Source organism: Euprymna scolopes, chromosome 21 (assembly GCF_053919585.1).
Source record: "Euprymna scolopes isolate OS-2025 chromosome 21, ASM5391958v1, whole genome shotgun sequence".
NCBI lineage: Eukaryota > Metazoa > Mollusca > Cephalopoda > Sepiida > Sepiolidae > Euprymna > Euprymna scolopes.
Genome location: NC_136502.1, coordinates 17158675 through 17180740, shown reverse-complemented (window position 1 = coordinate 17180740; position 22066 = coordinate 17158675). Strand labels below are relative to the sequence as shown.

Here is a 22066-nt window from a genome sequence, read left to right as displayed (position 1 = left end):
GAACTGGTGTGTCAACGTGAATTATGTCAACTAACACGTGCAATTTGCAAGCCGATTTTGAAACTGTTCCAACATTTCTCTAAGCAGTAACGTTGTATAATTTTTTTTTTTTTAATTACATTTTCACCCCAAACAAGGCACATTACCACTTTGATGGAGGGGGCTCCTATCAGGGACACAGGCTACAAGGGTACTATGTGGGGAGTTGGGCAGCCAGATGTCGGTTCACGTTACACTTGAACTTCTGCATGTCAGTACAGTTGGGGAAGCAGGAACTCGGAAGGGAATTCCAAAGTCTAGCAGTTCTAGGGAAGAAACTACTGGAGTAGAAGGTTCTCTTACATCTAGGGATCTCAACTGTGTAGGGGTGGGATTTAGCTGCTTGTTGGATTTATTGGGGGGTATTTATGCCGAGGAGTACAAGTGCTTGCAGTTCATCAGAGCATTCGTTAAAGTACTTGTAGAACAGGCAGAGGGATGCTACATTTCATCGATGGGACAGAGGCTGAAGCTTAGATAACAGTTCAGAACCTATTAGGTTGACAACTCTTTTGAACCTTGTCTAGGAGTGAGAGACTAGTAGCAGATGCACCAGCCCAAATATGACAACAATACTCCATACATGGGCGAATGGTGGCCTTATAAAAGTACAGGATACTTTCAGGCGTTAGTAGCTTTCTAGCATGGTAGAGAGAACCCACCTTTTTCGCAGCGGACCTGGCGATGCTCTCAATGTAATTGTTCCAACTCATGTTTCCTGTGAATGTTAGGCCGAGGAATTTAAAAGATGTACTTTTAGATAAAGAGTCTTTAGCCATTGCTATTGGTGGTAGAGAAGGTTTCTTGTAGTTATTGAAGGAAACAAGTTTAGTCTTGGCAGCATTGAATGTGACCATCCATTTTTGTCCCCATTCCACTACAGATTGAAGGTCATCCTCTAGTGTTTCTGCAATTTCTTTAGATATGTATTCATTTGTTTTCCTGTCGTGTCTGTTATAAAGTATGGTGTCATCAGCATATATACCTCTTTCACAGGCAATTTCGTCAGGGAGGTCATTTATGAATATTAGGAATAATAGAGGCCCAAGGATAGTCCCCTAAGGCACTCCCGCATTTATATCATATTGTTTAGATGTACGACCGTTGAGGACAACCTGGAGTTTTCTCTTATCTAAAAAGGATTTAATTATGTTAAGTATTCTTCCAGTGATACCACATGCTCTGATTTCCTGAGAAGACCTTCATACCATACTCTGTCAAAAGCCTTAGATATATCTAGAGCTACCCTCCCCTGCTTTGTCAAGTGAATGGTATATATGCTCAGAGATTATAGTTAGGATGTCTGCTGTGGAACGGGCTTGCCTAAATCCATATTGTTGGTCGGTCAGAAGTTTAGCATCTGTAAGGTGTTGGACTAGAGCTTGGTTAATTATGGACTCAAATATTTTGGCAAAAAGTGGGAGGAGGCTAATGGGGTGGTAATTTACTGGGTCAGTTCTTTCGCCAGAATTCTTGAAAACAGGTACCACAAAACTGTAGCTTTGTATGATTTACATCTTAAAATTGTTTTAAGTGACTAATCATAAGGGCATTTTTAAATGTATTTTTTTTTACAAAGGAGTCACCACTTATCAAGGCCCGGAGGTCACTCGAGGATAAGGGTTAACAAGTGTACAGTGATCAAGGGGAACATGTCATAGTCATCGTTAGTAGAGAAAATTTGGTAAATTGGATTACTTAAGGGGATGGCTCATCAAAAAATTTGTTCACATTGGACTTGAAAACAACCATATTGTAGTCAGTTGGAAAGCAGGAAAATTGAACAGAGTTCCAAAGATATGCAGTTCTAAGAAAAAAGCTTTTTTCATGGAATCTACATTTAGATTTAGGCACAGATAAAGAGTGAGGGAAATTATGGATAGTGGTTTCAGCTAGACGTGTGTTTTTCATGAAAGTCAGGACAGGGGGAACCATAAATTGGAGCTCAGACGAGCACTTGACATGAAAAAACGATAAAGCAGAGATAGGCTCGCAATGTCTCTTCTTTGGGGAAGAGGTTGCAGGGAAGAGAAAAGGGTACCCCCCCCCACTAGACCACAAAGTTTATTTTGAACTCTGTCAAGGCAGGATAAGCTGCTTCTAGCAGCTCCAGCTCAGATGTAGTAACAGTACTCTATCCTTGGACGTACTTGGCTCTTATACAGGTAGAGAATTGCACCAACAGTGAGATATCTACTAGAGAGATATCTACTAGAGTGGTAGAATGCTCCTACCATTTTCCCAGCAATGGATTTGATATATGTGTTCCATCTCAGATTAGGAGTAAAGGTCAGACTTAGATGTTTGTCAAAACATGGAGTCTCCCCTGAATCAGAGAGAACTTGGCCGTTTACTGCCTTTGAAGTGTTGCCATAGATGGTAGTATCGTCAGCATAAATGTCAGCAAATGATCTTAGAATGTGATTTGGGAGATCATTGATGTATATCAGGAAGAGAGATGGGCCCAGGATGGACCCCTGAGGGACTCCAGCATTAATACTGTGAGCTTCTGATTTCTGCCCATCCACCACTACTCTTATGAACGTCTCAGAGAGAAATGATTTAATAATTGAAAAGACATTTCCAGCTATACCATAGTTGGAGACTTTGCCATATCCTATCAAAGGCTTTTGATGTGCCAAGAGCAAGTGCCCTAGAAAAGAAGCCTCCATTGAGAGATTTGCTAATCCTATGAGATATAGCTGCTCACACATCTGCTGTAGATCTAGCAGAATGGAAGCCATATTGCATGTCACTGATGAGATTATTTTTGCTGAGGTGGTTGACTACTTCTTTATTTAACACATATTCTAGCAACACTCATGACGCACAGGAGACTGATTGGTCTGTATTGAGAGGGAGATGAGTGATCACTTGGATTTTTAAATACGGAAATGATGAGGTTTTCCAGTGTGTGGCAAACATTTGTCCTTTAAAACGCTTGGATAGCTTTGTAAGTATGGAAGCTAGTTCTGGTTGAAGCCTTTTGAGCACTATAATAGGAATGCTGTCAGGTCAGAATGCTGGAATCGCGTTTTTGATTAGCTTGGCAACATCACACACAGATATTTCTAAACGGCATAGTATATTGCTTTAGTATTACATTTCTTTAGCATTACATTTTCTTAGTATTACATTACCTTAGTATTACATTTCTTTTAATATTACATTTCTTTTAGTATTACATTTCTTTTAGTATTACATTTCTTTTAGTATTACATTTCTTTAGTATTACATTTCTTTTAGTATTACATTTCTTTTAATATTACATTTCTTTTAATATTACATTTCTTTTAGTATTACATTTTTAGTATTACATTTCTTTTAGTATTACATTTGTATTACATTTCTTTAGTATTATATTTCTTTAATATTACATTTCTTTTAGTATTACATTTGTATTACATTTCTTTAGTATTACATTTCTTTTAGTATTACAATTCTTTAGTATTACATTTCTTTTAATATTACATTTTTTAGTATTACATTTCTTTAGTATTATGTTTCTTTAATATTACATTTTTTAGTATTACATTTCTTTTAGTATTACATTTCTTTTAGTATTACATTTCTTTAATTTTACATTTCTTTAATTTTACATTTCTTTGATATTACATTTATTTTAGTATTACATTTCTTTTAATATTACATTTCTTTTAATATTACATTTCTTTGATATTACATTTCTTTAGTATTATATTTATTTAATATTACATTTTTTAGTATTAAATTTCTTTTAATATTACATTTATTTTAGTATTACATTTCTTTTAGGATAGAAAATAACTAAATTGTTTCCTTTATTTATCTGAATGAGATCTAGATCAATGCTTGCTAAGGTTATCAAATTAAAGTTTAAAAGTATGTGTATAAACAACACTTATGTGCACCTTACCGAATCAAAAAAAAGAAGTTTTTAAGTATAGAAGTCGATGAAGATATAATTAACATTAGACATAACAGTTCAAAACAAATCAAGCAAATAGATTTTTCAAGTTTAAAAGTGTGAATGCATTATACTAAATCAGTTTCAAAAAGTTAAGTAAATAAGTCTTTACAAATATAAAAGTATATGTAGCTATCATCAGTCACTTGCAGCAAGTAAATCAAATAAACCTCTTCAAGCATAAAAATGTGTGTAGATACTATTATTTAACAGTCATACAAGTATAAAAGATGTGTGTAGATACTATTATTTAACAGTCATACAAGTATAAAAGATGTGTGTAGATACTATTATTTAACAGTCATACAGGTATAAAAGATGTGTGTAGATACTATTATTTAACAGTCATACAAGCATAAAAGATGTGTGTAGATACTATTATTTAACAGTCATACAAGCATAAAAATGTGTGTAGATACTATTATTTAACAGTCATACAAGTATAAAAGATGTGTGTAGATACTATTATTTAACAGTCATACAGGTATAAAAGATGTGTGTAGATACTATTATTTAACAGTTATACAAGTATAAAAGATGTGTGTAGATACTATTATTTAACAGTCATACAAGCATAAAAATGTGTGTAGATACTATTATTTAACAGTCATACAAGCATAAAAATGTGTGTAGATACTATTATTTAACAGTCATACAAGTATAAAAGATGTGTGTATATACTATTATTTAGCAGTCATACAAGCATAAAAGATGTGTGTATATACTATTATTTAACAGTCATACAAGCATAAAAGATGTGTGTAGATACTATTATTTAACAGTCATACAAGCATAAAAGATGTGTGTATATACTATTATTTAACAGTTATACAAGTATAAAAGATGTGTGTATATACTATTATTTAACAGTCATACAAGTATAAAAGATGTGTGTATATACTATTATTTAACAGTCATACAAGCATAAAAGATGTGTGTATATACTATTATTTAACAGTTATACAAGTATAAAAGATGTGTGTATATACTATTATTTAACAGTCATACAAGCATAAAAGATGTGTGTAGATGCTATTATTTAACAGTCATACAAGCATAAAAATGTGTTTAGATACTATTATTTAACAGTCATACAAGCATAAAAATGTGTTTAGATACTATTATTTAACAGTCATACAAGTATAAAAGATGTGTGTAGATACTATTATTTAACAGTTATACAAGTATAAAAGATGTGTGTATATACTATTATTTAACAGTCATACAAGCATAAAAGATGTGTGTAGATACTATTATTTAACAGTCATACAAGCATAAAAGATGTGTGTATATACTATTATTTAACAGTTATACAAGTATAAAAGATGTGTGTAGATACTATTATTTAACAGTCATACAAGCATAAAAATGTGTTTAGATACTATTATTTAACAGTCATACAAGTATAAAAGATGTGTGTATATACTATTATTTAACAGTTATACAAGCATAAAAGATGTGTGTAGATACTATTATTTAACACTCATACAAGTATAAAAGATGTGTGTAGATACTATTATTTAACAGTCATACAAGCATAAAAGATGTGTGTAGATACTATTATTTAACAGTCATACAAGCATAAAAAATGTGTTTAGATACTATTATTTAACAGTCATACAAGTATAAAAGATGTGTGTATATACTATTATTTAACAGTTATACAAGTATAAAAGATGTGTGTAGATACTATTATTTAACAGTTATACAAGTATAAAAGATGTGTGTAGATACTATTATTTAACAGTCATACAAGTATAAAAGATGTGTGTATATACTATTATTTAACAGTCATACAAGTATAAAAGATGTGTGTAGATACTATTATTTAACAGTCATACAAGCATAAAAGATGTGTGTAGATACTATTATTTAACAGTCATACAAGCATAAAAGATGTGTGTATATACTATTATTTAACAGTCATACAAGTATAAAAGATGTGTGTATATACTATTATTTAACAGTCATACAAGCATAAAAGATGTGTGTAGATACTATTATTTAACAGTCATACAAGCATAAAAGATGTGTGTAGATACTATTATTTAACAGTCATACAAGCATAAAAGATGTGTGTATATACTATTATTTAACAGTCATACAAGCATAAAAATGTGTTTAGATACTATTATTTAACAGTCATACAAGTATAAAAGATGTGTGTATATACTATTATTTAACAGTCATACAAGTATAAAAGATGTGTGCAGATACTATTATTTAACAGTCATACAAGCATAAAAGATGTGTGTATATACTATTATTTAACAGTCATACAAGTATAAAAGATGTGTGTAGATACTATTATTTAACAGTCATACAAGCATAAAAATGTGTGTAGATACTATTATTTAACAGTCATACAAGTATAAAAGATGTGTGTAGATACTATTATTTAACAGTTATACAAGCATAAAAGATGTGTGTAGATACTATCATTTAACAGTCATACAAGCATAAAAGATGTGTGTAGATACTATTATTTAACAGTTATACAAGTATAAAAGATGTGTGTAGATACTATTATTTAACAGTTATACAAGTATAAAAGATGTGTGTATATACTATTATTTAACAGTTATACAAGCATAAAAGATGTGTGTATATACTATTATTTAACAGTTATACAAGTATAAAAGATGTGTGTAGATACTATTATTTAACAGTTATACAAGCATAAAAGATGTGTGTAGATGCTATTATTTAACAGTTATACAAGCATAAAAGATGTGTGTAGATACTATTATTTAACAGTTATACAAGCATAAAAGATGTGTGTAGATACTATTATTTAACAGTTATACAAGCATAAAAGATGTGTGTATATACTATTATTTAACAGTTATACAAGTATAAAAGATGTGTGTAGATACTATTATTTAACAGTCATACAAGCATAAAAGATGTGTGTAGATACTATTATTTAACAGTCATACAAGTATAAAAGATGTGTGTATATACTATTATTTAACAGTTATACAAGCATAAAAGATGTGTGTAGATACTATTATTTAACACTCATACAAGTATAAAAGATGTGTGTAGATACTATTATTTAACAGTCATACAAGCATAAAAGATGTGTGTAGATACTATTATTTAACAGTTATACAAGTATAAAAGATGTGTGTAGATACTATTATTTAACAGTCATACAAGCATAAAAGATGTGTGTAGATACTATTATTTAACAGTTATACAAGTATAAAAGATGTGTGTAGATACTATTATTTAACAGTCATACAAGCATAAAAGATGTGTGTATATACTATTATTTAACAGTTATACAAGCATAAAAGATGTGTGTAGATACTATTATTTAACAGTCATACAAGTATAAAAGATGTGTGTAGATACTATTATTTAACAGTCATACAAGTAAAAAAGATGTGTGTAGATACTATTATTTAACAGATATACAAGTATAAAAGATGTGTGTAGATACTATTATTTAACAGTCATACAAGCATAAAAGATGTGTGTAGATACTATTATTTAACAGTCATACAAGTATAAAAGATGTGTGTAGATACTATTATTTAACAGTTATACAAGTATAAAAGATGTGTGTAGATACTATTATTTAACAGTCATACAAGCATAAAAGATGTGTGTAGATACTATTATTTAACAGTTATACAAGTATAAAAGATGTGTGTAGATACTATTATTTAACAGTTATACAAGTATAAAAGATGTGTGTAGATACTATTATTTAACAGTTATACAAGTATAAAAGATGTGTGTAGATACTATTATTTAACAGTCATACAAGCATAAAAGATGTGTGTAGATACTATTATTTAACAGTTATACAAGCATAAAAGATGTGTGTAGATACTATTATTTAACAGTCATACAAGCATAAAAGATGTGTGTAGATACTATTATTTAACAGTCATACAAGTATAAAAGATGTGTGTAGATACTATTATTTAACAGTTATACAAGTATAAAAGATGTGTGTAGATACTATTAGTTAACAGTCATACAAGCATAAAAGATGTGTGTAGATACTATTATTTAACAGTTATACAAGTATAAAAGATGTGTGTAGATACTATTATTTAACAGTCATACAAGCATAAAAGATGTGTGTAGATACTAGTATTTAACAGTCATACAAGTATAAAAGATGTGTGTATATACTATTATTTAACAGTCATACAAGCATAAAAGATGTGTGTATATACTATTATTTAACAGTTATACAAGTATAAAAGATGTGTGTAGATACTATTATTTAACAGTCATACAAGCATAAAAGATGTGTGTAGATACTATTATTTAACAGTCATACAAGCATAAAAGATGTGTGTAGATACTATTATTTAACAGTCATACAAGTATAAAAGATGTGTGTAGATACTATTATTTAATAGTTATACAAGCATAAAAGATGTGTGTATATACTATTATTTAACAGTTATACAAGTATAAAAGATGTTTGTAGATACTATTATTTAACAGTCATACAAGCATAAAAGATGTGTGTAGATACTATTATTTAACAGTCATACAAGTATAAAAGATGTGTGTAGATACTATTATTTAACAGTCATACAAGCATAAAAATGTGTGTAGATACTATTATTTAACAGTCATACAAGTATAAAAGATGTGTGTATATACTATTATTTAACAGTCATACAAGCATAAAAGGTGTGTGTATATACTATTTTTTAACAGTCATACAAGACAATTCAAAGCATGTTTAGTAGATGGACCTCTTTACGCATGAAAGTATATTTAGCAACCAGGAAAGTATATATAACAAGCATTATTCACAATCATTTTTAGCAAGTTACCTAAATCAACCTATTCAAGTTTAAAAGTCTTTATAGCTATTATATAAAACCGTTCGAAGTAAGTCAAATTGGTCTCTTCAAGTTTAAAAGTACATAGAGATATAATTAACATTCAATATACAAAATCAATTTTGCAAGTTATGCAACTGAGTTTTTTTTTTCAAATATAAAAGTATATGCAGATTTCTTTAACAGCTATCATATGAAATCAAATCCAGCAAGTAAATCAAGTCATAGAAGTCGTTGTAGATATCAGTAACAGTCATTATGCAAAACAGTTTGAGCAAACAGGTTTCTTTAAGTTTAAAAGTGTGTGGAGCTATCATTAACAGTCATCAACTAACAGAATCTGTTTTGCTGAGTTAAGCAAATGAGCATTTTCAAACAAAGTGTATGCAGATATCTTTAACAACCATTATAGAAAATCTGATCCAGCAAATTGTGCAAATCAACATACTCAAGTTTAAAAGTCTATGTAGATATATTAGCAACCATTATGCCAGATTAACCGAATAAGAAGGCATTTAAAGTTTATATATCATGAGATTTATGATCCAATAGACCAGATTTCTGCAAAAGAGTGTGAAAATGTAGAAACATGATTCTTTATATCTACATATGGAAGCAATTACGAATCACATTATTAAAGGTGGATACGAATATAAATCTAAAAAATCCTCATAAATTTATGAACCCATGAATGTATTCTGTTGTTAAATAAAAGAACTGCACATATATACAAGAAATCTAAGACTTGTTCCGAAATTAATCTGCATATATATATATATATATATATATATATATATATATATATATATATATATATATATATATATATATATATATATACCGGTAATTGCAAACAACATCTTTTATCATTCGGGAAAATTTGTTATGTTAATGCTTTATGTAACGTATATATATATATGTATATTGAGGAGAATGCTCAGGGTTGACAGCTTTGTGCCAGAATGGTGCAAGGGCAAATGAGTGCAGTGAAAAAGAAAATAAAATAAAAAAAATAATCTCCCTCTTTTCTCATTGATGCCAGGTAGGTTACTGGACGGACGAATACTTAATATAATCAGATGTTTCTTCGATGAGATAAATCCAGGTTGTTTTCGATGGTCGTACATGATAACAGCATGATATGAATTCGGGCCTGCCACTGGGGTCGATCCTTGGACCTTTATTTTTCTGATATTCATAAATAATCCTGCCTAATAAAATTGACTCTGAGATGGGTATATTTGCTGCTGACACCATACTCTATAACAGAGGACAAAACAAATGAACACACATCTAAGGCAATGGCTTATACGTTAGGAAACTACCTCCAGTTTCTAGTGGACTGGGAACGTAAATGGATGGTAGCATTTAATGCTGCTAAGACTAAGCTTCTTCCCTTTAACAATTACAAGGAAGCTTTTCAACCACTGATTTCCATGACTAATAATATGCTACTTGAGAGCTCTTCATTCAAAGGCCTTGGCTTAATATTCACGGGCAACATGAATTGAAACAAATACATCGAAAACATTGCCAAGGTTGCTGCAAAGAATGTGGGTTTTTCTCTTTACCAGGTATTTAAAAGCACGTGTATTTTCACCACCAGCGCTCTGATCCTCACTTGGTCCCAATTAAAATGAATGGCTCTAATCTTGAGGAAGCACGCTGCTGTGACAAGCTTCTGGGTCTGAGTCACTCCTGACATGAAATGGAAGATTCACATCAGATCTATTGCTAAGAAAAGGTAAAACTCCTTTACCTGTATATAAGCCAAATACGTCCTAAGATGGAGTACTGTTGCCACATCTGATGAGTATCCTTCTCTATCTTGACAGGTACAAAACCGAGTTCGAAATCTAGTGAATGAGACCGTTTTCTCCTCCACTCTTTCTCTTTCACACAGAAAAGACGCTGCGACTCTGATTCTGCTCTCTCTATCATTATTTTCACAGAAGGTGCTCGACTGAGCTTTTTCCTGTGATCTCCCTCCTCCATCCAGCAGAACATTTACAGTAGACACCTGTCTATCTACTTTCCCTTATTCTCTATCTATGCTTAAAACTAAACGAAAATTTAATGAGTAAAGTTTCTTTCTTAGAATTACCCGTCTGTGAAACAATGCCATAAGGCTGTTTCCCAGCTGACTAAACCATAGCCGTTTTCAAGTCTAATGTAAACAAGTTCTGTTGAGCCGTCCTCTTAGATAATCAATCACTACACCTGACACTCATTAACCTTTATACTCGAATGGTCTTTGAACCATCCCCCTCCAACCTCAAGTAGAAACCAAAAATTTTCTTGTAACCTTAACATCAGGGTTAACATGGAAAATAACAAGCGTTATAAATAGTAAAGAAGATTACTCAACAAAATTGAATTGAATTGAAGTAATTTAGAAATAATTACATGGAGCCAACAAGTGATATCTTGCTAGTTTTCATTCATTTTATCAGAAAAAAACAAAGAAAACAAACAGACGATTGCATTCCCTTTATTTAAGTACAGTATAAGACTTTGTTGTTCTACTCCAACATCAGTTTTGCAAACAACCTTTAGTGTCAATGAACATGCGAGATTTTCATTGGTAAACTCCTTGGCAGTACTTCGCAAACAAAGATTCTATGAAAGGGTCTTTCCACGTTGACTGCAGGCACACTTGTGGCTGACGAGCCCGATGCAGGACAAGCAGGTTCAGACACAGTGGCTGTAGTCAAAAGTCATGTCAGGTGTGGCTGCTGAGGCTTCCCGAATCTTTCTCCTGCAGCGCTTCTCCCTCAGATTCTCGGTGCAGGAGATCTCAAAGGAGGTGACAACCTGGTGGACAGTATGTCGCCAGGTAACACGGTCAGCAGTGGATGTAGACCACTGAAGGTGGTCAATGTGGCAGTCACCGAGGGACTTCTTCAGAGAGTCTTTATATCTTTTCTTCAGTGCCCCTCTGTCACGACGGCCATTAGAGAGTTCGCCATATAAGACTATTACTTCTCATACACAGCTGAGTAGTTCATCAATCAGGTGGAAGATGATTGATGAACTACTGAGCTATGTATGAGAAGTAGTATTCATTGGTATATTTTAGAGGTTTCTGCTGTCCTCTAAGACCACAATGGTGATAAGTGGAAAACTATTTGTGCAAAGGAAATGCGTAATCTTTGTAACTACTCTTTATGAATAAGAATCTCTTTTTATTTATTTGAAAAGAAAAGTGTGAGGAGGGGGTCCGCAAATCAGAGAGAAAGAGAGAGAGAGAGAGAGAGAGAGAGGGGGGGGTGAAGAAAAGTTATCGAATATCTCTTAAATTGAAGAGAAAGTCAATATGTTATCAGTAGATTTTCCATTCAATATTTTATATATGAGAAACAGATTTATAGAGATACGGATGATCCACATAACCTATTATTTTCTCCATGTCGTCTGAACAATAGCTCGGTTTAATCGCCATCTCAGATCCAGACTTTGCTGTTATGGATCATTCAAATAACCTTTCATATTTCTCCTACTTTCCTGAACACTAGCCCCATCTACTATTACAACTACTGATAATAATAATGATAATATAACAATAACAATAACAATAATAATAATAATAATAATAATAATAATAATAATAATGATAATAATAATATAACAATAATAATAATAATAATAATAACAATAATAATAATAATAACAATAATAATAATAATAATAATGATAATATAACAATAACAATAGCAACAATAATAATAATAATAATAATAATAATAATAATAATAACAATAACAATAATAATAATAATAATAATAACAATAACAATAATAATAATAATAACAATAACAATAACAATAATAATAATAGTAATAACTAGCGGGACCTGTGGAAATTCCACAGGGGCTCATTCATATGTAATATATTGATGTTGGCATTCTGTAGATGTTCAACATAAATGGAGATGATCTGATATTATTGTAGCTCTTTTGTTAAAACTGCAAAAGTATTTATCTAAGATAGCAGAGACGCCTGACGTAGCCTAGTTGTAAAGTACGCTTAAATATGATATTTTAATTCTTGCAGATTTCATATATATTATTATAAAGTTAATATTTTACCGATGTTAATATATTATAAAGTTGAGATTTCAAAAATAAAAAAATATATCCATATAACTTGGGTACATCAGTTTGAATAGAAACCGAAAACAAAACTTATGAAAAAAATATATGTATATATACATAACTTGAGGTCCTGCAACTATAATTGAAACCAAAACCAAAACTTATTAAAAATTCTTGATAAAATTATTTATATATATAAAAAAAGAGATTACTGGAGGGCAATCATCTATAATTGAAACTGAAACCAAAACTTATGAAGAATTCTTGGTAAAATTATTTATTAGTAGAAATGGAAGTCCATAACAGTTAAACGACAGTCACTCGGATGTAAGCGTGACACACAAAATAAATAACACATATGCTATCCTATTTAATATATAGATTTCTCTTAATTTCAGAAACAAAAATATCACAGACACCGAACAGGTACGTATCCCCTCTAATTTCAGGTACCAAAATAATACAGAGCAAATACAGAGCAGCAAAAGTAACCAACATAAACCAAAAACCCTGAAGAAGAAGAAGTGAACAACAAAATAGAACAGAATGGTAATGAAATGCTATTACAGAAGTCATTCCAAACAACGAGATTATTGAAAATGGATTAAAGAGTTATGGGACATGTCTACTGACTAGCATGTATTAGAGCAAAAAATCGTGAACTAAGCAAAACTTATTCTTAAGAGATGTTGGCTTTTGAATCTTGAATTAATGGAAATACAACGAAACATACATGGTGGAACAAATCAAGAAACATCTCTCACTGGAACCCCACACATAGAAACTCCACAAAACGTTAACATTGCAGACATGGGGACCTAGATCTGTGAGACAACAAAATTTACTGAAAATGAAACAGCTGAACTCTAAAACATCATACAACTTATAAACAATGAAAAAGACAAAACTCCCATCCTTGAAGAAACAAGATTGAAAGAAATTGAAAGCATAAAAAGAGAAGGTAAACAAGTTCCTCCAATACACCCCAACATACTATCAGTGCCAAGATAGTGAGTATGAAATTTAAAATAGGAAAAATGCCAAGGAAAAAATGAACCAACAAAACCTGGATGAGAATTTAAGCTGGAAACTCAGAGCAACAAACTTAAAAAAGAAGCCAAAACGATAAACATTATGAAAGAGAATAGAAGAGGACGGAAAGTGGTAATATGACCAGTAAGGAGAGGCTAAATAAGAAACATGAAGAACTGAAGCAAAAATTAGCAACAAAAGAAGGGAGTCTGAGGCGATACACATACAAATCGGAAGTGCAAGCAAAACAGGACTTTTGAAAACAACAAGAGCTAATTCTATCAAAATGTAAATGGGACACAACGACTCACCTGACAGAAACAAAACTCTGCTGGAGTAAGATATGAGAAGAGTGACAAAACGCTGAAAAACATGAAAGAGTTACAGCAAATGGAAGAAGGGATAGAGAATAAAAATCAGCAAGAAAACCCTCAATACAACTCTACAAAAAATAACTAACTGGAGAGCATCAGCTCACAGCGGAATACACGTGTGCAGATTTAAAAAACTTCACAAGACTACATGAAAGGCTAATTCAAAACCTGAAAAGATTTATCCACGAAGCAGACATATGAAAATGGATGACGAAAAGTAACACCACACTGATACAAATAGACACAGAAAAAGGAACCACTGCCAGCAAATACAGGCCTATAACATGCTTAACTACCATGTGGGGAATACATACAGCACAACTGAGGGAACAAATTTACCACTCCTTAATAATCGTGGACTACTTCCAGAGAAATAGAAAGGATACCAAAAAGGGAAAAGAGGAAAAATAATGTAGATAAACCAAAATATCTTGAAGGAGATAAAAAGTGGAAAAAAAGAATAAAGCCATGGCATGGATCGATTACAAGAAAATCCATCAAGCATGGATAATAGAATGTCTGAGAGTGTACAAAATACCAGGCAAAATTATCAATTTGAAAGAAATACTTTGAGAACATGGAAACTTGAACTGACAGCTGATGGACAATTCATAACTGAGATTAAAATACAAAGAGGGATTTTCCAAGGGGATTCTCTGCCACCACCGCTGTTCATCATAGCCATGATTCCTATTAATAATATACTAAGAAAGTTTTAAGTCGGATGCAAGTTCACTAATACGAATTGACGGTGCTCGCAGCAGTTGGTAGGCGTTATCTAGGAGTCCGGCCAGAAAGGTGCATCCTAATATTTGGTCGCTCACTCCACTGAACAACGCGGTCAGCTTCCTTCAATCGACCACGTACACATCCACCGTCTCATTTGGCCCAAGTCACTGTTCAGTGAATTGCCTCCAGGCAATAAAGGGGTCCGTATTAAAGGCTGCGTATAATGCCTGTCTAACCTCCTCAAGGCTAGGTTCATCCCCAAGCTGTTGATAGACAGCATACACTTCTTTGGTGAGCCTCAGCAGGATGACTAGTGCTTGATCCTTTATTTGGCATAGCCTGCAAACATGCTCAGCCTTTTCTCACTACTCGACTACAGAGGGGCCGGCAGCTGAGCTGTCGAACTCTGGAATCAGTTTTAGGTTGAACTTGTTCATAACGTAACAAAAAAGCCGAAATAACTTGAATTGGAAAAGTCTGAATCGCACAGTGTTTACTCTACATAGGTCTGAACGCTTCTTTCTTAGAACTGCTTGCTGTTCTGCTGGCTTGCTTTTTGACCGACTACAATATCGTTGCCTTTACGTCCAATGTAAACAAGTTCAGAAAAGTCTGACGATATTCACTCTACACAGACCTGAACGCTTCTTTTCACTCCCCCCCCAGCAACATGCTTTTATGGTGCCAAGGCACACCTCAAAATCACGTGTGAGACACAATTTTTTGAGAACTGTTCGAGATCGTGGTCTTTTAATGCCCACGGTCGCCATCTTGGATCTTTTCGTTTTTCCTTCTCAGCCTGCACAACAGACATGAGCACAGTTTTGCGGTAAGCCTTCTCTATTTTCCCCACAGGGAACAAAGAGATGAAACAATAAACTGCATAATAAGCGAATGCAGCAACCTAGTCCCATTCAAACAAGAAGATCAGATGTTATAATAGGTAACAAGAAAGAAAAGTCCTTCCAGATTGTAGGTTTTGCCATTCCAGGAGGTAGAATATCAAGGACACGCAGAAGTAGTAAAAATACATGGAACTGCCCAGAGTGCTCAAAGGGATCTGGAAGATGAAGAAAATCAAAATAACATCAATAATAGTAGGAGTATTAGGAACAATCCCGAAAAAATTTGATAAAAAGAATGAGAGGAATGGGAATCAGAGGGATGGCTGAGAAGATCAAGCATATAACAATAATGAAAGCAGCTGAAATATTATGGAAAATCCTTGAATGTGGAAACTAATAGACATGAGCTACAGGCATAAGTAAGACAAATAGAAACTGTTGCAAAAGTAAAACACAAAGAAACACCACAGACACCACCAGAAAACTAAAACTGTATAATTCTAAGTTACCCCCACAACCAAAAATAAATGTCCGCATCAACTAGCACCACAGCAAATAGTTGTGAGGGGTCAATGAGGATGAAAGGGCCGAGGAGAGAAAGCACTTACCAGACCTCCACTGGATGAGTAAAAAATGGACTGGAACTTTGAGGAGGCTTATTGCCACCCAAATTCCAGTGAAGACCAATGGTTGCTGCCAATGAAAAATCAATGGTAAATGGCTGTTGTGATAACGCAAATTCATTAGCAAAGTTTATCGAAAGAGGTGAGGAGTATTGGAAATCTGAGAAGCCTTATTGTCACTCAGACTCCAAGGAACATCATAGGTTGTTCTCAGAGAAATCTTTGATGGCCTGTGTGAAAACTCCTGGTAAGGTCGTTCGAAAAGTAAAACCTCCTATTTTATTTTTAATTCAAAAAGTTGAAGAGCTACGAAGACAGGAGTGGTACATTTTGTGTTCCAGAATTTATTTTTCGTTATAGTCAGCACCATTCTCATTGCAGTTTTGCCAGGAATTGGGTGGCACATCTCTGTTTCTGATGCATGTCTATTACAGGGGAACATTCTTGGAGTCTTATACCGTCAATATCTGCAACAGAGACATGAAACTTTCACGTCTTAAATGTATAAGTTGTCACCATAACAATGCAATTTGCAATCTCCCCTGATCAATTCAGGCGGATTAAAAATAGGAGACATTACTTTTGGAATGCCACTAATAATAATAATAATAATAATAATAATAATAATAATAATAATAATAATAATAATCTCTGCATAAATCTATTCATGAAAGTAAAACTTATAATTACAGTTTGTCCAAATAACTTATAATTGTCTGAACACTAACCTAATCGAATAATATTAAACTACTAGTGACAATATAAGTGTAGGCGTAGAGTTTAAAATATCGATTTAAAGAAGTGACGTTGATAGGCGTCCACAAATGTTTCAGAGAGAAAAAATATGGAAGAATCCAGAAGAAAAACAGTTTTGAAAGGAATGAATGAACTAAAATAGAGCAGAACATATAAAAAATAATGTCATTTATTGTCACTGCTAGCTTAATATTATTAGACTGGAGAAATGTATGAGATTATTGGTTATTATAGTCTTCCATAATTAAAAATGTCAGATTTTTACAAATAATTACTCGTAGGATTTGCATATTTTTATATTTATTGGTATCGGAAGTGGAAATATTCTCTCTGGTTTTGACTTTGCTTTTCATATTTACTTAACTAGCATGACCTATAGGTGAGTGAGGAGTACAATCGAGAGGAGAAAGGTAAAAAAGAACAGATGTGCGAGAAGAGTAGTAAAAAGGTAGATGAAATTTTTCTTTTTATGAAACGTAATTTATGTCCGTAATAATGAGATCATCTATTATGTATTAACCATTAATTATTATACATTATGTATTAACAATCAATTCTTATACATTATGTATTAACAATCAATTCTTATACATTATGGATTAACCAATAATTATTATACATTATGGATTAACCATAAATTATTATACATTATGGATTAACCATAAATTATTATACATTATGGATTAACCATAAATTATTATACATTATGGATTAACCATAAATTATTATACATTATGGATTAACCATTAATTATCATACATTATTTATTAACCATTTATTATACATTATGGATTAACCATTAATTATGCATTATGGATTAACCATTAATTATGCATTATGCATTAACCATTAATTATTATACATCATGTATTAAAAATTAATTATTATACATTATGGATTAACCATAAATTATTATACATTATGGATTAACCATTAATTATCATACATTATTTATTAACCATTTATTATGCATTATGGATTAACCATTAATTATGCATTATGGATTAACCATTAATTATGCATTATGCATTAACCATTAATTATTATACATCATGTATTAAAAATTAATTATTATACATTATGAATTAACCATTAATTACTATGCATTATGTATTAACTATTAATTATTATGCATTATGGGTTAACCATTAATTATTTTACATTATATATTAACCATTAATTAATATACATTATGGGTTAACCGTTAATTATTATACATTATGTATTAACCATTTATTATGCATTATGTATTAACAATTAATTAGTATTCATTATGGGGTAACCATTAATTATTATACATTATGTATTGACTATTAATTATTATACATTACGTATTAACCATTAATTATTAGACATTATGTATTAACCATTTATTATGCATTATGGATTAACCATTAATTATTTACATTATGTATTAACCAAGTTCAAATTCAATCAAATTTGATGTTACTGTTTTTCACACAGATATCATCGGGAAAAGGTATGAACCTACAGCTTGTCCTAACTATGACTAAAATAGCAGCCTCTGCCAATTAATTTAAATTGTATGTAATGAATCGGTTATAATACCACTGTTTCAGCATTATATCACATAAAAAGGTTTTATATGCTGTAAAAAGACAAATTTAACCAAACCAGAAGCATTGGATTGATTCTTATAAGATTTGAAACAAATATTCTATGTATTGTCATGACTAACATAGGTAATACATATATTCATCTTTTTTAAATTTTTTTATAAAGTATCGCCGAGGGAGACATAGATACATTTATATAATGAAATATAATTCCAGAAGCATAAGACCGATTCTTATGCAATTTCGAAGAGAGATTCTCTGTATAGATAAAGGTAACGTAGACTATACACGCATTACACCAATCTTCCGGTAACTGATGATCTGGTACCTCTTTAAAACCAGACAAAATCACGAATGGAACTTGATAATCCTGTTGAGCTGCTGCCAGACTGATTTACTGGGCTAACAAATGGCTCTTTGTGTATCAGTACATTAATTTGTTTCTGAACATTCCACCTGCTGGCAATAGTTTCAATTTATTTGGAGATTATGTCGGATTTTGCTTAAATTTAACCCTAATTATGTCTTCAAAGACCAATTTCAAGTGGAAGCTATGATATTAGACATAAACATTGATCTATTTTCGTGAAAGAAAAAAGTTTCTAGCAATCTTTGCTAGTTTAAAGATATGGTAGGGTTATAATTAGTGAGTTAGGGATATATGAATCAATTATTGTTATCACAGTAAAATAGAATAATTCGGCAAAATGGTTAATTTGGCAAAGTTCTCGAACAAATTGAGCTTCAAATTATTTATCTGATCAGACTGAAATTTTTGCAAAGTGATTACTTTTTCCATTTACTTGCCTCGCCTTGAGGGCAGAGTTAGACACAAGATCGGTTTTTAATATGGGTAAAATCAAGCTAACCCAAAAGGGGTACTTTGAATAGGAAGAAAATTAAAAATGTCTAAGTCATGACGAATTTTTCCTCTACTGACCAAGGACAAAAAGGCAACGTGTAGTATCCGACAGATACTACACTTTGTTCCTAGCTAAAAAGCCAACAGCAAGGTAATTACTGTTATTAAAGAACACCAGATTCATAATTTTATCTTTTCCGTGACTTTTGACCTAGATATGTAGAAATGAAATCAGTTCTAAGTTAAACGATGACCGATATTTTAACCAAGTTTCGTGACGATTAATCAAGCGATATGGATTCTAGGTCATACATAAACAAAGAAACTGACAAACGCCTTGATGGAGGTAATAACAATATTTACTTTTTCTATTACTTACCTTTCAGATCAAACTGGTCGTTTGGCATATTCTTCTCTGATGAGAGTTCATGACAGACATTTTTCAGATGTTTTTAAATATTTTTTTTAATTCTGCCATTTTTTAATGTCATTTATAAATAAATATATATAAACTTTACAATTTTTTTTAAATGAAAATCATGACAACCATGATTCTTATGAAAAAAAACGGATATAGATAAAAAAAAAGAAGAAGCAAATTTCATGAATAATTTGCCATCTCGGATCGATCTTACAATAACATTCGAGATAAGATTAAGATAGATGTCTATGTTTTCAATCATAGGAAGATGAAAAAATGTATAGACTACTTTGAGTTATAAAAATAATAGAGGCTAAAAATATGAACATTTAAAAAAGCAAAGGAAATCTCACGACTTTTATTTTTTTCCTCTTCAAGAATAAATTGTTCTTTTTTATTATTTTTAATAATATAACATATAAATGGCTATGTGTCTGTCTGTCTCCATATTTTCAAACTCTATCTCTTCCGAAACTAAAAGTCGCAGAGCCGCGCTAGGAGCCTCAAATGATTGAATTTTTTATGGACCGTTCTTTTATGGGTCTTTAGCCGGTTAAAATTGTTTTTAGAGTGTCAAAAATGGGTAAAAATTGAAAAAAATCTTTAAACATGTTGCATATTCATCTAAGTTTATTTTTAATTTTTAATCTGTTCATATGCTTGTCACGCTGGTACAGTGGTAACGTCACCAGCTTTGAATGCTACAGTTTCGGTTTCGATTCTGGCTGCTGGCGCCTAAATACACTTTTTTTTAATATTTGAAATCACGACTCTATAATAATATATACGAAATCTGGACAAATTAAAATATCATATTTAAGCGTATTTCATTTTTTTTTCTTTTTAAATAACTCGGGGGTATTTCAATTTTTTAAAAATAACTCGGGGTATTTCAATTTTTTTTAAAAATAATTCGAGGGTATTTCAATTTATTTTTTTTAAATAACTCGGAGGCGGACCCCCCCCCCGAGTTATTTAAAAAAAAAAGAGAAAAAGAAATTTACTTACCTTTAAAATCATGTTAAATGGGTGGAAAATTAACATTAATTCAAATCACTAAAGAATGATGAGAGATGGGCTTGAATCAACAAATATTTGTCTGTTCTCTGCAATGACAAAAAAAAAAAAAAACAACACATTTATAGGTACCTCCAAACTGAATTAACGGTTTATAATAAAAAATATTAACAAATGGCTATATTAAAAAAAAACATCACTAAAAATCGGTTAATTATCCGACTTCCAACTAATTTCTAGCAATTATTAATTACGTTTGTAATCAGTAATTTATTTTAACAAACAACTAGCTGTCCTAACTCTGGGTCGGAACAGCTAGTTCATTTCAATCATTTTAAATATTTCTATAACTTGGAACGTTGTATAAACGCAAGTATGGAACACTGGCTCATAGCTGAAACAATAAGAATTATTTCCCGTAGCTAATTTTTATTTTTAGATGGTTATTTAAGAATGTCGCTATATTAGCAAGCTGCCAAATCAGGTTAAGTATGTTTTTAAATAAACTGTGAAGAAATATGTTGGTTTATTGCAAGTAACATCCTACAACGATAACTAATGAAAATTCTCTCGAACCAAAGTTTGATTTGTCAGCTTAAATGCTTATTGGATCAATTGTATATGTTAAATTACCACAGAAATTGCCTGAGAAATATGACAATGAATGTTGTCGATAAATACGGGGTGAAGAGAGCAAAATATTTGACAAACATGTTGCTACCTCAACAGCAAGGTCATAAGGAGAAAAAAATGGACTTCTGAGTTACACCTTTCATATGGGTGACCATGTGACTAAATTAACCAATGATTGACTGTCATAGTGCACCTTGAACGGGAACCTCGCACATTAGAAAAAACAACCACTACATTATCTTATTCTTTGTAAATATTCATTTATTAACTTAACAAACAATGATTCGCCAATTAATTA

General features: G+C 31.5%; 1 long non-coding RNA gene across 1 annotated transcript in view; it reads right to left on the bottom strand.

The window, feature by feature from the left end:
- Nucleotides 1–22066, bottom strand: part of LOC145242022 (uncharacterized) — a 772700-nt gene that overhangs the window by 317229 nt on the left and 433405 nt on the right. Inside the window, exon 2 of the long non-coding RNA XR_013862639.1 lies at nt 21127–21224. This is a non-coding gene — a long non-coding RNA (uncharacterized LOC145242022). The remainder of the gene's footprint in view (nt 1–21126; nt 21225–22066) is intronic.